The 17,611-nt window shown below is 34.6% G+C and overlaps 1 protein-coding gene across 2 annotated transcripts in view; it reads right to left on the bottom strand.

Annotated features, from left to right (window-relative positions):
- LOC111057314 (potassium channel subfamily T member 2-like) overlaps window positions 1-17,611 on the bottom strand; it is a 699,972-nt gene that overhangs the window by 517,354 nt on the left and 165,007 nt on the right. Inside the window, exon 1 of one of the 2 annotated variants that reach the window (XM_039431616.1) lies at window positions 321-601. The exons of the other annotated variant lie outside the window; for it this stretch is intronic. The gene's annotated coding sequence lies outside the window, so the exon portion shown is untranslated. Of the gene's footprint in view, window positions 1-320; window positions 602-17,611 lie in introns of those variants that run through there. 2 annotated transcript variants of the gene reach the window in all.

Genomic DNA, 17,611 nt, shown 5'->3' with positions numbered 1-17,611 from the left:
TAGATTGAACTAGACACTGACCATTTTATCAGAAGTCATTCCAACACAGGATTGCATTTGCAACTTCTTGCAACACAGAACAATCAACTAGGATGCGCCTTGCAACCGAACAAAAAAAACAAAAACCAAACTCAAAAACAACACAGACACTATATAGAGAAACAGCCTGTTTAGAATTATTTTTCAGGCTTCACAGTGTGATGATGATTAGCCACAATGCGACAACATGCAACGATCACTGCAGGAAAGTAGGGGAAGGGGGTGGGTTTAGAGGGAGAGGGGAACAACACACAACAGATGATTGTAGTAGGTAGCCTAACCTAAATTTGGTCGTTGAGTTTCACTAGGTTTTAATTTTCAGTTGTTATTTTTGTTGTTCCCGTATCGCGGTAGAAAAGTTCGCGTAAAAAGTGTGCGGTCCAGTGTACAAATCGCGCGCATAGAAAATATAAACGGTTGTAAAGTTTCGGTACAAAAATATAGACGAAGTTCGCGGAATGGCTCGGAGGAGCGTGCACCGACCCTATCCGAGAGTGTTTAGCCTGGCAGCTGGGATATCACACTGAAGTCTTGTGCTCTACGCTACCACCTCTCTCACGAGTTCTGCCTCCTCCTGAACCACCCCCTCCCTTCATCATCCCCTCTTGCCGCCCCCAACAGGGGATGCTCCGCCTCCGAACTGTGTCACCCCTTAAACACACATTTTCCGCTGCCCCCCGCTGCCAAGAGACGACGACGTTTTGTAGATCAACCACTTCTTGTTTTGACGTATTGCACACAGGGGCAATTGTGGTGACTACTAGTAGCTGCAATTTCTGGTTTTTACTTTCCTTGCCCTATTACCATAGGTAAGGAAAGTATTGCTTTCCAAAAAAAAATTAAGGTACCCTGATTTCAAGTTTTATATACGTTTCAAGGTCCCCTGAGTCCAAAAACATGATTTTTGGGTGTTGGTCTGTGTGTGTGTATGTGTGTGTGTGTATGTGTGTGTGTGTGTGTATATGTGTGTATGTCTGTGAACACGATAACTCCATTTCTAATTAACCGATTGACTTGAAATTTGGAACTTAAGGTCCTTATACCATGAGGATCCGACAATAAGAAATTCAATAGAATCCAATTCAAGATGGCGGAAAAAATGGCGGATAATCACTAAAAAACCATGTTTTTCATGTTTTTCTCGAAAACGGCTTTAACGATTTTCTTCAAATTCATACCATGGATAGCTATTTATAAGCCCTATCAACTGACATGAGTCTCATTTCTGGGAAAATTTCAGGAGCGCCGTAATATTCTTGAGAAAAATGGCGGATAATGACTAAAAATCCATGTTTTTCACGGTTTTCTCGAAAACGGCTCTAACGATTTCCTTCAAATCTATACCATGGATAGCTATTCATAAGCCCTATCAACTGGCATGAGTCTCATTTCGGGGAAAATTTCAGGAGCTCCGTAATATTCTTGAGAAAAATGGCGGATAATGACTAAAAATCCATGTTTTTCACCGCTTTCTCGAAAACGACTCTAACGATTTTCTTCAAATTCATACCATGAATAGATATTCATAAGCCCTATCAAATGACATGAGTTTTTTCCTGGGAAAATTGCAGGAGCTCCGTAATATTCTCGAGAAAAATGACGGATAATTACTAAAAAACCATGTTTTTCATTATTTTCTCAAAAATGACTTGACCGATTTCTTTCAAATTCATACCCTGTATAGTTATTTATCAGCTCTATCAACTGGCATGAGTCTCCTTTCTGGGAAACCAATGGGGGGTCCACCCCATCCTTGGGAAATGGACTTAGTAACCTCCTTCTCGTGCATGAGGTAGGTAGGTAGCGCAGCTCATAAAAAGAACACATAGTCGAGATATTTCATCTGTAGAACAGCTCTTTTGACGACTTTGAAAAAATGACGACTAAAAAAATCATCGAATTTCACAATTATTCACACAAAGAAAAAGTACTTTGAAAACGATTTTATATACACATATACAGAAGTCTGATCGCAGTTTCAAATATGAGCAAGGAAAGTTGTGTGAGTGCGCCACACCAGATTTTTATAACTTGTGAAATGGAATAGAATAAAATAAATTCAGTTCCTTTTCTAAATTCAGTCTACAAAATGGAAAGTGTACTGAATGATTTCAATCTAATTCAAATAATATTGTAGTTACCATATTTATTTATTTATTCATTCAATCATTCAGAATTACACAACTTTTATAAGAGTACCACAGGCTTACGCCCAAAACGGTTCCAATTCTTATTTATACAACAGTCCAAATGTAGCTAGGTTATGTGTCACTCATTCTCCTATTACACACTCAATTTACAATTCAAAACACACAAAAATTATTTTCAAATTGAAAATACTTCAAAATTGAATTAAATCAATCACAATTAATTAAAAAATTCCAAACTTTGAAGAAACTATAGAATTTTGAGACCGAAAAGACAACCACACATATGAAGGGAAAGTAAATATCCCTGGATTGGAATGCGATGTCCCTATATTATACGTGTGCCACCAATTCGTTGTTTAAGAATATAGAGTAAGTGTCACGGGGAAATTAGCAACGTTGAAACGTCTTTCAACAAAGACAATTATTGACAGGTTTTTAGTAGCCACAACTAATAACCAGGGCTAGTAGATGCAACTATAAATCAATTAATCCTGTGTGTAAGTTATTGTAGTGTTCACTTGTGTTGCAGATGAAGATGTTACTTGGAGGATAGGTGATAAACTAGATTCTGTGTTCCCGATTGATAATATCACATAATAATTCATGGAATTTCAATTTCAAAAATGTCAATTTTGGAGTTATCATTAAACGATTAGTTCATCATTCCATGCTGGAGTGAGTGAAACACAAGTTGAAGACGATGAGATAGGATAAATTCATCCAATCTCATAAATATCAATATAAATATTTTATATTTTATTTTATATTTTTATAAATTCAATCGAATGAACAGCCACATTATTCAAGGAGAACGAACACCGTTATGGATGAAATGATCGAACAATAATAATGAGAAGTGAGAATTAATCAATGAGAATCCCACATTATATCTTGTGCATCCTGAAACTCTCAGCTAGGCTACTTTCAATTGGTTCCATTTGGGAATGAGTTATTATTGAAACATCCAACAATCTTGCATTTTTGTTCGGGTCTTAATTATTCGACAATATTGATGAATTGATATCTCATTGATATTTGGAAGATCATTTTTTTTACATACAGTACATGTATCACTTGGTAGGAAGTCGATTGAATCAAACGTCTACCCTACTAAAAATTCAAACATTCAAAACAGCTGTGGTTTTTTGTAAAGTGTGAAGTTTTTAGCTCAAAAATTTCTAGTTTCATTCAAAATTTATAGTTTTTGAAAGATTATTAAGTTACTGTTCTAGATTTTTTTGTTTTTAGACTCTAAAACATCCTACAATCTTGCATTTTTGTTCGGGTCTTAATCATTCGACAATATTGATGAATTGATATCTCATTGATATTTGGAAGATCATTTTTTTCCACATACAGTACATGTATCACCTGGTAGGAAGTCGATTGAATCAAACGTCTACCCTACTAAACATTCAAACATTCAAAACAGCTGTGGTTTTTTGTAAAGTGTGAAGTTTTTAGCTCAAAAATTTCTAGTTTCATTCAAAATTTATAGTTTTTGAATGATTATTAAGTTACTGTTCTAGATTTTTTTGTTTTTAGACTCTAATAGTATCTATGTGATTCAAAATTTGCTCGTTTATCTGAGTATTGAAGAGCGTAAATTGTATTTTGAAAAGTGGAAGTGACATAACCAACATTTTGATTTGGACAGTATAGTATAAATTGGAAATGGGACAGTTTTGGGCATGAGCCTGTTGTGCCTTTCCTCATGTTAAGTATTTGTGCACAATATGATAAATAAATAAATAATTAAATAAATAAAAAACTTAATATAGATTATTCAGAAACTGACTGGAAAAGCATTCTCACTCTATTCCTACCCTCAGAGAATTTTAGGGAAATTATTAGGAGAAGGTTGATACTTCCATATTTCTCACAGTAACCCACACTGAAGAAGTGTGGAGGATATTAAAAAAAACTACTTCCAATATTTTCGTGAAACTTTCCACTAAAAAGTAGTACAAAAATATCATTGAGAATCCGTGAGAGTTCAGTCTGAAAGCCTGAGTGACTTTGGGAAGTAACTTCGATAAGTTTGTGCGGAAAAAGCCAGCCAGCCTCCTCTGCCATGCCAGTAGATTACTTTATTAAGTCGTCGGCGAGAAATTAATCTACTTGAAATATTTCCCGCTGCTCCGACTCCACAGCTCTATGAATAATTTATGCCGATGGCAGATAGAAGCTTGGCGAGGATTGGCTAAGGTTTGTCCCATAGTTCGACTCACTGTCAGTATTGGTTAGATGAGGAGCATTGATAGTATTAAATAAGGAATTCTGACAATTTGGAGTGGAACTGACTATGGTTGGATTTACTTCCAACAGTCACTATTGGTTGAACGGGAGGCATTTATGTTATATATGAGAAATACTGACAGTTCAAATTAGAAACGACTATGGTTAGATTAATCTCCAACTTTCAGCATACGTTGAATGGGAAACTTTGATGTTATATCTATATGGGACACTGACAGAATAAAGTGAGTCTCTCACTTGAGCCAATTGCACTCAGGAGCTGGCATAAACACTCAAGTTTATTTGGTATTGGTATTGATTAGATTCTGCCACACCGCAAAATAATTGTAGCCCACAATAGACATGCTTACCTTCAAGTGTCACTTGACAATGTGGACTTGTCAAAATGGGTTGAAAGAATTTGAGCTGGATTCGACCTGTTATGTATTATTGATTGGCATGGTCTGATTCTAGAATTAGAATGGAATGGATTTGTGAACCCCATGTTGGACACTATTCAACTCACAGGTTAGAAATTATGGAGAAAATATTCAATAACGGAATAGAATCTGGATATAATGTTGCTGTGAATGCTTATTCATTCAAAAAATACTCCAATTTATAGATTAATTCATGGATTAAATTTGAATTTCTAATTGTAGACTGAAAATTAGATTCTAGTAAACTGCAGGATCCAAACACTGATCTTGATAAAGTGATATCTAATATGTTGTAATATGTTTAAATGTTCAAATATTTGAATGTTTATATGTTGCGCATTTACGGCGAAACGCGGTAATAGATTTTCATGAAATTTGACAGGTATGTTCCTTTTCTAATTGCACGTCGACGTATATACAAGGTTTTTGGAAATTTTGCATTTCGAGGATAATATAACAGGAAAAAGGAGCCTCCTTCATACGCAAATATTAGAGTAAAAATCAGACTATAGAATTATTCATCATAAATCAACTGACAAGTGATTACAAATATTATGTGTGGAGAAGCCAGTCTATTGCTGTATTTCCATAGTCTATAGTTTCAATCAGGTACTCGTGGATGAGAATACTGCGTGAGGTCTACTGTTCACAGAACTACTAGTACATATTGTGTGATTTTCAATAGCCTAAGTTGTTTTGCAATTGACTGAATTCAATTAGTATGGTACACATGAAGAGTTTTTCATTTCAATTCAACATTTATATTTTTTCACAATTCTTAATGTCACATCATAGATATCTGCTGACAGTATACCCTAGTCTCATAAGTCTAGTTCTAACTCCATGTAGTATCTCACTCTTCTTGTTACAAACGTCTCATGAATCATACTATTATCTATTATGATACTCGTTTTTATCACATGTATAATATAATATATCAATAATATAATTGTATTGATAATATCAATATATCAACAATTATAATTGTTCATAATATTAATTATTAACATAATATATCAACATTTGATCAGTAGAAAGGTAGGCCTACACCAGCTGCACGCTAACAAACTCAGGCACCTTTGCTAATCAGGTTCTAATCAAACTTCTCTCGAACGAAAGTTTTGCTGATTCTTGATTGGAATCCGCTTGAGCCAATCAACGCAGATTCCTTTGAGTAGGCGATAACTTTGAACCCTGGTTAATGAGTTTCAGAAATCAAATCAGAATCAAAGAGAGACGTCTTTTGTGAGAGCAGTAAATTTTATCAAAACTAATCTTTCGATAATTGGAAAATGTATTTCATTCTTGAAACTTGTGGTTTTGAAGCGAAAAACGGAGAGATGATAATGAGTTATCAAGAGAATCAATTAATCAACTAGTTGATACTTTTCTCTAATCTGTATTGGAGACTCAGATAGCTGTATTTTCTCATGTGAAAATACCTATCTTTGAAATGCATTTTCTGTTGATTTCGAGCCAAAATTTGAGAAGTCTCTTGGCAAAAATCCATCCTAGATAGAAACCGTAATTTATAGCTAGGTATTCCTCAAATTCAAACATTTCTCATCTCATCTTTCTGCCCACATTCTATAGAATAATGAAATTGGTTTATTGACGAATTTTTCTATGACTATCTTCTCACAATGAAGAAGATTCTTCATTCTCTAACGAAGATTCAAATTCAAATGATCTTTATTCACAAAAAAGTAATAGAGCAGCAGAAAAATTATATTATAAATAGTGAATATCCCTCACAAAGACAACAAGTCTGGGTGTCGGCAATGAGCACCGTGAACTGCATTATAACAACCTGACAGTTGAAGATCTACAATAAAAAAAACAATAGATTAAGTAAATAAAAAAGCATTTTTAGAGGATGTGGGGATACATTAATTCTGTTATTGAACAATACAAAGATAGATTTTCCTATAAATTTTCTTTATTTATCATCTAGATAAAATATCAATCATGCGAAGAAACCAATGAAAGATATTCCACAATGGGTCTTCAAATGATTCACCAAAACCACAAATATATCACACGTAACTTGGGGAAGAAACTGATAAAAATCAAGTCAGGTGAAATCAATGTCCTCTCATTCCTCTGGGTACTACAATAAAACCCATTCAAATGGAGAATAATGGTAATTATAAGATGATAGAAATCATCCATAAATCTTGATTCCATTATAATTGATACAATCAACATGCAAAGGAGACAACATGCAATATATTCAAGTCAATATCATTCATATCATGAAACTTTGATTCTAACAGACATTCAACAATTCTTTAAAATTTGATGGATGATATTAATATGGTTAATATAGCTCACTATTCGATGTATTACAATGATTTGATAATCGAGAACTCAATATGACACCAGTACTGCTTGTGCAGAACATTACACAGTAGCTAAAACAGAAGCATTTATACTCCATACGTATGGGAGTGAATAATTGAGATTTATGTAACAAAATAATGATCGTATTCACTTTAGAACCAATAAATCGTGAAGTTCTCACAATGTAGTATATAACAATATGAGCAAAGTGAGACATTCATCAACCGAACATACATATCTATACAACTGTTTGAGTATATCAGAAATAACATTCCTTGAGTCGAAGCAGCCAATACATTACATTATTTACTCCTATGTCATAAATGATATCGTATTGAAATACAATACAACATACGAGTGGAACTTAATGTTTTGTAGAGTATTCAAATAAATCATCCTACAAGTTAAACTCTCCTGTTAAAAGCATTGTTCTGAACTTTAGCACAATCACCAATAACTTTAATGATCAACTTATTCATGAATGCTTCCTATTCTAGCTAGTGAGAACAGTATTTAGAATGTCAAGCTAGATTTAAGTGCTCGATTTGCATGGCGATAACAACTTATCTGAAACGAATTAATCAAACTGGAGTGGATTAAACAATTAGCATCACTTCGATAACATGCAGCAATGAATAATAGCAGAGTTCTACAGTATCAGAGCTGTATTGATACATTCAAATGCTGAATAAATTGCTGATTCTCTTACCTAAGTGGTTTTCAATCCGATGACTGAGTCCCAAGCAATCCAGTCCTGAGTGGTCCTTGTCAGGATCTTGTCATGGATTTTGTCATGGATCTTGTCATAGATATTGTCATGAATCTTGTCAGGATCTTGTCATGGATTTTGTCATGAATCTTGTCATGTAATTTGTCATGGATTTTGTCATAAATCTCATCATGGATCTTGTCATGGATCTTGGCATGGATTTTTGCATGAATCTCATCATGGATCTTGTCATGGATCTTGTCATGAATTTTGTCATGGATCTTGTCATGGATTTTGTCATGGATCTTGTCATGGATTTTGTCATGGATCTTGTCAGGATCTTGTCATGGATTTTGTCATGGATCTTGTCATGTATTTTGTCTTGGATTTTGTCATGAATCTTGTCATGAATTTTGCCATGAATCTTGTCATGTATTTTGTCATGGATCTTGTCATGAATTTTGTCATGGATCTTGTTATGGATATTGTCATGGATCTTGTCATGGATTTTGTCATGAATCTTTCCATTGATCTCGTCTCTTCTCGTTTCGATCGTGAGTAGAGTTTGTTCTAACAAAGATGAAAACTGGGCTTTAGCGTTCTCATTTCTCTGAAACCAGGCCCCACTCATGATATTTTTCATGAAGTATCAAAAGCCTTTCCGAAAATTCAAAAACAAAGTCGAAATGATAATTCCAAAAAATAGCATGAATGAAGAGAGCAAATCGTTTCTCCTTGAAAAATTCATAGGTTAGGAGTCAAAACAGTGAATATGAAATGGAAGCAGCTCTAAATATATAAAGGCTCTGATTTTAAAATACCTCTATAGCGAGGTCCACGTTATAAAATAAGTGAATAAAGATAGGAGAACAGCGTTGCCGATTGTCTGCCTCAATTAAGTATATTTCTACCTTGTTAAAAACTGATCTGTAAACGTTGTGGAGCTGGGAAAGGATAGCGCTATCAGCTTTGTCGTATGACAGACAAGAATAGAAATACAATTGCTAATCAAACACTGCCATTATAACGTGTACCTCACTATATACAGTATAGAACCTCTAGTATGTGAAAATATTCAACATTTAGAATTAAAAGGGAAGGCGTAACATTGTTATTGAGCCTATGTCATAGTCAAACCTGCTAGGGAATCATTTATAGAGACCAGAGATAAGGGAAGTTCTGGTATGGGAAGATGAGATAAGATAAGGTAAGTACTAACTTCTCTCAGGAGAGACTAACTCTCAAAATTCTGAGAAAAAATATTTGAAAAAAAACAACCTATGATACAATATATTGCTTAATGAACTGATTATGAAATACATTGATGGTAGAAAAAAGAATAATTGAAAATACGATCTCAGAATTCTGGAAAAAAATATTTGAAAAAAAAAACAATCTGTGATACAAGATATTATTGCACAATGAATTTATTATAGAAGACATTGATGGTACAGGAAACAATTTCGAGATACGATTAAGTTATGAATCTCCAATATTACAATAATTTTAAACCTGAAAAGAAACGAGTGAAATAAATATGAACATTGTTATTATATCATGAGCAATTGATAACAATAAAGATTGATCATACCCAGTGGTATTTTAATTCATATTATGCAATCAATTATCAATGATTGACGGTACAGGAAACATGTTTGCATATTGTCTATCCAAGGTATAGGAGTAATACAGCAAATGATACAATTATTTCTGAAAAACATGTAAGAATAATTAATTGGAAGAAGATCAACTCACCAATTTTTGAAACTCGGTAATTATCGTCAATGGTCACCTACCTGTAACAGATAGAGAAATGTCATTAGAAACAGTGATTAGATTTTGTTAAACAATTTATCTTGGACAAACAGTTTGAAATTAGAATATTTTTCACTTGTCTGAGTTATGATACACAATTTTAAAATGTATTCCTAATCTCTTAGTTTGAAATAGGCTTCATTTTAAAATATACAATAAATCCTACTGAACTCATCACATTGATTGTATATTTCATGTAGAATTAGGCATTCATGATAGAATCTAGTTGAAGTCTTCCACTTTTCGCTCATAAAATCGTTCGATCATTTTATGAAAATCATTGAAGTGGTCAGAAAATAGCTTCAAAAGTCGATGCAAAATCAATATTTCAATAATGGAGTCGAGTAAACGAATTGCCGAAATTATTCTATGCAAGAGAATTCTTCAACCCACTAAAGAAAGTATTAAATAATATTCGTGTGATGAATCATTCATAGAAATATTCAACAATATTGCAATTATCAACATGATTGATTATTCATTGGACAAATAGTAATTGGGATGCTAACAACACTAGAACCTATTTAAATTGAAACTAAAATTAAATGGATTATCGTTAAATAATAATAATAAATCCATAAGCATTTGAATATTCGCAATATCTCAATAGTAATTGGGATGCTAACAACAGTGAAACCGGAATTAAATCAAAACTAAAATCCAATGGATTTTCGTTTAATAATAATAATTAATTCATTAGCATTTGAATATTTGCAATATCTCAGTAATTTCCATCTGTAAACAGTAAAACCATATTTTTGGAACAATCTCGTTCAACAAAATGACCTCTGAACACGAATTTGTCGTCAGCCAATGACAGCGCAGGGAGGCGTGGTCTTGCACTAAACACTTGAAACCTACTCGCTTGTGATTGGTCGAAGGTCTCAATGAAGATAAAAGCTCAAAATGCATTCACCAATAGAGTTTGAGATTTAGCCTTGTGAAAGTAATTCCTGATCACAAGGAATATTTGAAATAGTAGTCTCCTAGATATTTTCTTCAAAATAGTTTAGAAATAATTTCCGTCAACATTATTGATACGGTAAGTGGAGAATGTTTTTTGTTCCAGTTCATTCAGGATTTGTTCTATTGATTCTGAGCACATGAAAAGCCCACAAAAAGGAACTGATAGTCTCAACTTTTCATTCCGTGGTGATAGCATTGTTAACTTGATACTTTCGATAGTAAATTAAAGAAAGATACCATCTTATGGATCAAAATATCCACTGATATCTTTGGTAATAAAATACATTAGCTTTGTTGGTTGAACTTCTATCACTGTCTTGTACTTAGATTTTTTGTATTTATACATTGAACATGTCAATTTGATTATTTTTGTAATATTGTACAATATATATTTGAATTTGAATTTTTGAATTTTTGAATTTTTGAATTTTTGAATTTTTGAATTTTTGAATTTTTGAATTTTTGAATTTTTGAATTTTTGAATTTTTGAATTTTTGAATTTTTGAATTTTTGAATTTTTGAATTTTTGAATTTTTGAATTTTTGAATTTTTGAATTTTTGAATTATTGAATTTGGAATTTGAATTTTTGAATTTAATAGCAATTTTTCCACTTATCACTTGCGATAACACTTTTTCCACTAATCAATAATGTGAACGGAAATATCCGTAAACTTTTTCGAAGATATTATCAATGAGAATATTTTGAATATTCTGGTGATCAGAAATTTGGTTAACCTAGATAAACCTCGATCTTCAAGTTGAATTCAATTCCAATTCACGCTTTTAGTAAGACTTGTTAGAATGAGACTATGTATAATATATTGTAAGACTTCACAATTTCACCTATCATGTGATATAAGAGGATTAGACGTGGTGATGCGTCATTCGTGTATTTACTAACTAGTACATGTTTATGACGATTCTTTCTTTTATTTTATTCTAGATAACTATATTACATCACAAAAAGTATATCTATATATATAAAAGCGAAATGGCACTCACTCACTGACTGACTGACTGACTGACTGACTCACTCACTCACTCACTCGATTAACTAAAAATCTACCGGACCAAAAACGTTCAAATTTGGTAGGTATGTTCAGTTGGCCCTTTAGATGCGCACTAAGAAATCTTTTGGCAATATTTTAACTCAAAGGGTTGTTTTTAAGGGTTTAAAGTTCGTCTTCTAGCATGTATATTCTTCTTCTCCCAATCTCTAAATTATAATTGAAATTTCCATATCATATGTTACTATAGAACTATAATCTAGATAGAGTACCTCTTCGAAACAGTTGTAAAATGGCAACGTAATTAATAATTTTGTGAGGTTGGCATTACGTTGAGTTGACTTTGTTAGGTTGGCACCAAGTTGAAGATTTAAATGCATTTATCGCGGAAAATTGATTGAGCACTGCTACTTCAATCCTGGGAATATTATATTACTAGTAGTCAGGCTCGCTTCGCTCGCCATATCCGTTTAGCCAGCCGTTTAGTCTGGACCCCCGACTGGATTGTCCTAACATATGATAAAATGCCCAAATGAAAAATGTAGGCGAGCCTGCTGATCTCATTCTTTGACGATCCAGTCGGGGGTCCAGGGGGCGGAGCCCCCTGGCTAGACGGATATGGCGAGCGAAGCGAGCCTGACGGCCAGTATTAAAATATAATTAACTATAAATCTATAAATAACATTATTCTTCCCCATTCAACCACTGCTGACTGTTTGGAATGAATCACACTAAAGCTAGAAACTCGGTCAATGCAAGCACTTATTGGATGAACATTAATTTTGCACATAGCACATCAACACCTCCCCGGAGATAAATGATTATTAAACAGCACCAAGACATACTTAACAATGCACCATTGTATTCTATTCTGCACCAATCATTAACAACAACTAAACGTACACATTGCTTCCCCTGGGACCAAATCTACATATTTCTGGTAAACCAAACTCAGTAACTCTCTGTCTCTTACTATCTCTCAGATGCACTCACTTCTTCTCTCCCTCGCATTCTTCCTCATTTTTTCTTACTATATCACCCACTCTCACACCTCACACGCTTTCTCTCCCACACTCACACTCTCTCTCTCTTTCTTTCTTTCTCTCTGCCTCCCACTCACGTTTTCCCTCTTGAGCTTCTTTCCTATGAAGCTCCTTCTCTCTCAGGCTACATCTCTCTCAAGATACTTCTCTATCAAGCTGCTTTTATCTCACTCTTTCTTTCTCCCTAGGCTCATATTCCTCTCACTCTTTCTTTCTCCCTAGGCTCATATTCCTCTCACTCTCTCTTTCCCTCCTCCTCTCTTCCTTCCACTCACTCTTTATCTCTTAAGCTTCTACCCTTTCAAGCTTCTCCTCTTACGAACTCCTTCTCTCAGAAGCTCCTTCAGGATACTTCTCTCTAAAGATACTTCTCTATCAAGCTGCTTTTATCTCACCCTTTCTTTCTCCCTAACCTCATATTTCTCTCACTTTCTCTTTCCCTCCTCCTCTCTTCCTTCCACTCACTCTTTATCTCTTAAGCTTCTTCCCTTTCAAGCTTCTTCTCTTACGAACTCCTTCTCTCTGAAGCTGCTTCTCTCTCATCCTTCCTTTCTCCCTAACACTCCTATCTCTCACTCTCTCTCTCCCTAACACTATCTCTCTCGCTCTCTCTCTTTCTCCCCAACACTATAACTCTCTCTTTATCTCTCTCTCTCATCTACCTATCTCTCTATCTATCTCTCTCTTTTTTGGTAGAGAGTTAGTGGGGAGGATATTTTTAATATTCTTTCCGAAGAATGGACATTGATATGTCCAAAGCTCCGCCAATTTATGTAGATGCATAACAATTCAATTATTATCTATAGTTATTATATTACAAATTTCTTTTTTATATCATATTCAGTTCAATAATAATTATTTTCTTAGTCTATATTATGTAAATTCATCTATAACTTTGCTGTATTGTAAGCTATTGTATATAAGTGTATAAGCCAGTATATATTGTAATCTACATAAATAAAGTAATCAATCAATCAATCAATCTCTTCCTCCCACTAACTCTTTCTCTCTCAAGCTCCTCCTATCTCAAGCTTTTTCTCTCTCAAGTCCCTTCTCTCTCAAGCTACTTCTCTCCCAAGCTCCTTGTATCTCACTCTTTCTTTTTTCCTAACCTCATATTCCTCTCACTCTCTCTCTCTCCCTCCTCTCTTCCTCCAAGTCACTCTTCATCTCTCAAGCTTCTTCCCTTTCAAGCTCCTCCTCTCACGAACTCCTTCTCTCTGAAGCTCCTTCTCTCTCACCCTCTCTCTCTCAAGCTCCTTGTATCTCACTCTTTCCTTCTCCCTAATCTCATATTTGTCTCACTCTTTCTCTCTCTCCTCCTGTCCTCCTCCCACTCACTCTTTATCTGTCAAGCTCCTTCTTTCTCAAGCTCCTTCTCTCTCACTCGTTCTTTCTCCCAAACCCCATATTTGTATCACTTACTCTCTCTCTCTCTTTTCATTCATCCCTCACACTCGCCGCCATTGTTTGATCAGGTAACTAACTACAAGGTATCCCAAGAGCAATATTGACCGTCATACCCACAATGCAATTATTCTGGCGAAGTGAACATTGGATAAATTTCGTGAATCGATAATCATGTGAGGTCCACTTTCAAATGTCAGCATTCCTTGTGAATTACAACCATACTTCCCATTCAATTAAATGTGACAATTTAAAAACCCTCTCACAAAAGTGTATGATTTGTTCGCTGTCAGCATTCTTTGAATGTAACATCAATCCTCCCCATTCACCCAACGCTGACAGCCTAAAATTACTCCCACAATAGGCTATGATGCGTTGTTGGGCTCGAAACCACGCAAATTATCGGAATTTTTTACTCCGCACGGAGTCTATTGTATCAGATAATTACAATGGGTAACACAGTGAGTTAATTAAAGGTTGAGGCATGAAATATGTAAATATAGGGTTTGAAGGTTTTACGGAGTGGAATATGTTGACATTTTTCCATCAGGAATATTGGAAACTTGTCAGACTGTAGTTCAGTATTGATTTTTCTGTTCATTTGGACTCCGACCGTATCTGATTCAAATACTGTGATGAATAGTGGATTTCATCTTATTAATTTGATTAGATTCAAATTATAATTGAGGTGGATGATAACATTTATCAGTATCAGTGTATGCCTCCGGTACAGTGAAAATATTGTCCCTTTTAAGTTCCAATACCACTAATCATACCACTACCTACGTAAACAAAGTCGTAGTGCATTCGTGTGACGTCAGCACAGGTAGGACTCCAACACCAATGAAAACACTAGCTGATATAGATCAGCTGAAATCAACAAATTTTTATTAGTGTAGGAGCCCTACCTGTGCTGACGTCACACGAATGCACTACGGCTTTGTTTATGGAGGTAGCGATCATACTCACTTAGCTGCGGATGTCAGAATCACCATAGAATACAACCTCCGTAACGAATTGAAACGTTAGTTTGATTTTTAGGGTAAAATTCCCTAATAAAGGGCCGCCATCTTAAAACTGGGATGAATTTGAAAATTTTAAATATATACTTTTCTGCGCCTTGTTTCAAAGTACTTGTATACAAAATTTCATCCAAATCGGTCCATAACTGCGACTGTAACTGTTGTAAACAAACAAACAGACAAACGCCGATTGACTTGAAATTTAGAATTCGCTTTGCTCATTCAAATATACTCGTATACTCGTTTATTCATTCAATAATTTTATGTGGTAGTGATTCAGAGACATTCTATTTTTCTTTTCATTGTAGGCTAAACTTGAATCAACAGACTTCTATCAAGTTTTAAAGTTCAGGGTTTAATTAATTACCTTTGCAATTTTCTCATTATAAATATTGATTTATTTGTCGTGATTTATTGATAATTATTGATTAATTGAATAATTATTTTTCAGGTTTATTGATTAATTTATTGTAGTTTATTGATAATTGATTAATTGAATAGAGTAATTATTGATTTCAAGTTTTCTAAAATTGTTAAAATCTTATATTTAATTTCATTTCAATTACGTTCAACTGAACCCACTTTAGAATGCAACTGATAGGATCATTCTGAACACTTTTACAACGACATAGTTGCTCCAATTTTTCGTAAATAATAGTCCTGAAGAAAGTTTAATATCATCTGAGAGGGAGAGAAAATGGAATTCATAGTGCAACTCCTCCAAAAGTAATTCTATCAAGCAATAAAAGAATAAATGTTCACGGTGAACATTCGACCTATCTCGTGACCGAATGTTACAACATCGAACAAAACCAACCTAATTTGTCCACTGACCTACTTTCGACTTTCGACTTGAGCAGCGGTAACATCACCAACCGCCACTGACTAAATAATTTCAAAACCTAAAACTGTCAGCATCGTTCAATGGAGGAAGCATGGGTGTTACTTCTACCTCATGCCGACAGTTCAACATGAATCTCTCACTACAGCGTCGATAATTTTTCTTTGTACGGCGTGGCTTTGTTTTACCGCGCCGCCCTCGAATACAGAGTGGATTGAAAGAATAGCAAATTGAATCCCCCCAGTTGGTGAGGTTAGGTTGAGGTAAGGTAGCCCGCAGCCAATTTACAAAAATTTATTGAGGCTTTGTAACGGCCGAGTCTGTTCTGTTCAACCTTTTCTGGCTAGTCAGCGGTTCTCTGTTCAAAATAAAGAGTGGAATATATTTTTCGAATGCCTCTTTCTGTGGTGTGTGGAAGTCCATGCTGTGTCAGTGTGTTTGTATGATTTTCCATGTGATAAGGGAATAATTATGTAATAAATAAAGTCGTAGTGTCATAATTGTAATAATAATAGGTGAGAGAGTACTATGCAGTTCAAAGTACAAAAATCTGGTGTGGTACACTCACACAACTTTCCTTGCTCATATTTGAAACTACGATCAGACTTTTGTATATGTGTATATAATTATAATTGTATTCAGAGTACTTTTTCATTTGTGTAAATTGTGAAATTCGATGATTTTTTTTAGTCGTCGAAACAGCTGTTCTACGGATGAAATATCTCGACTATGTGTTCTTTTTATGAACTGCTCTACCTACCTACCTACCTCATGCACGAGAAGGAGGTTACAAAGTCCATTTCTCAAGGATGGGGTGGACCCCCCCATTAGTTTCCCAGAAAGGATACTCATGCCAGTTAATAGAGCTGATAAATAACTATACAGAGTATGAATTTGAAATAAATCGGTCAAGTTATTTTGAGAAAATCGTGAAAAACATGATTTTTTAGTCATTTTCCGCCATTTTTCTCAAGTATATTACGGAGCTCCTGCAATTTTCTCAGAAATAAGACTCATGTCAGTTGATAGGGCTTATAAATAGCTATCCATGGTATGAATTTAAAGAAAATCGTTAAAGCCGTTTTCGAGAAAACCGTGAATAACATGGTTTTTAAGTGAATATCCGCCATTTTTCACAAGAATATTACGGAGCTCCTGCAATTTTCCCAGAAATGAGACTTATGTCAGTTGATAGGGCTTACAAATATCCATGGTATAAATTTGAAGAAAATCGTTAGAGCCGTTTTCGAGAAAACCGTGAAAAACATGGTTTTTTAGTAATTATTCGCCATTTTGAATTCAATGTTATTGAATTTCTTATTGTCAGATCCTCATGGTATAAGGACCTTAAGTTTATAATTTCAAGTCAATCGGTTGATTAGGAATGAAGTTATCGTGTTCACAGACATACACACATACACACATACACACATACACACACACACACACACACACACACACACACACACACACACATACACACACACACACACACACACATACACACACACACACACACACACACACACAAATCATGTTTTTGGACTCTGGGGACCTTGAAACGTATAGAAAACTTGAAATTAGGGTACC

The sequence above is a fragment of the Nilaparvata lugens genome, chromosome 6, assembly GCF_014356525.2.
Source record: "Nilaparvata lugens isolate BPH chromosome 6, ASM1435652v1, whole genome shotgun sequence".
In the NCBI taxonomy this organism is placed as follows: Eukaryota; Metazoa; Arthropoda; class Insecta; order Hemiptera; family Delphacidae; genus Nilaparvata; species Nilaparvata lugens.
The sequence above is the reverse complement of the archived record's forward strand: the minus strand, read 5'-3'. Positions and strand labels throughout refer to the sequence as shown.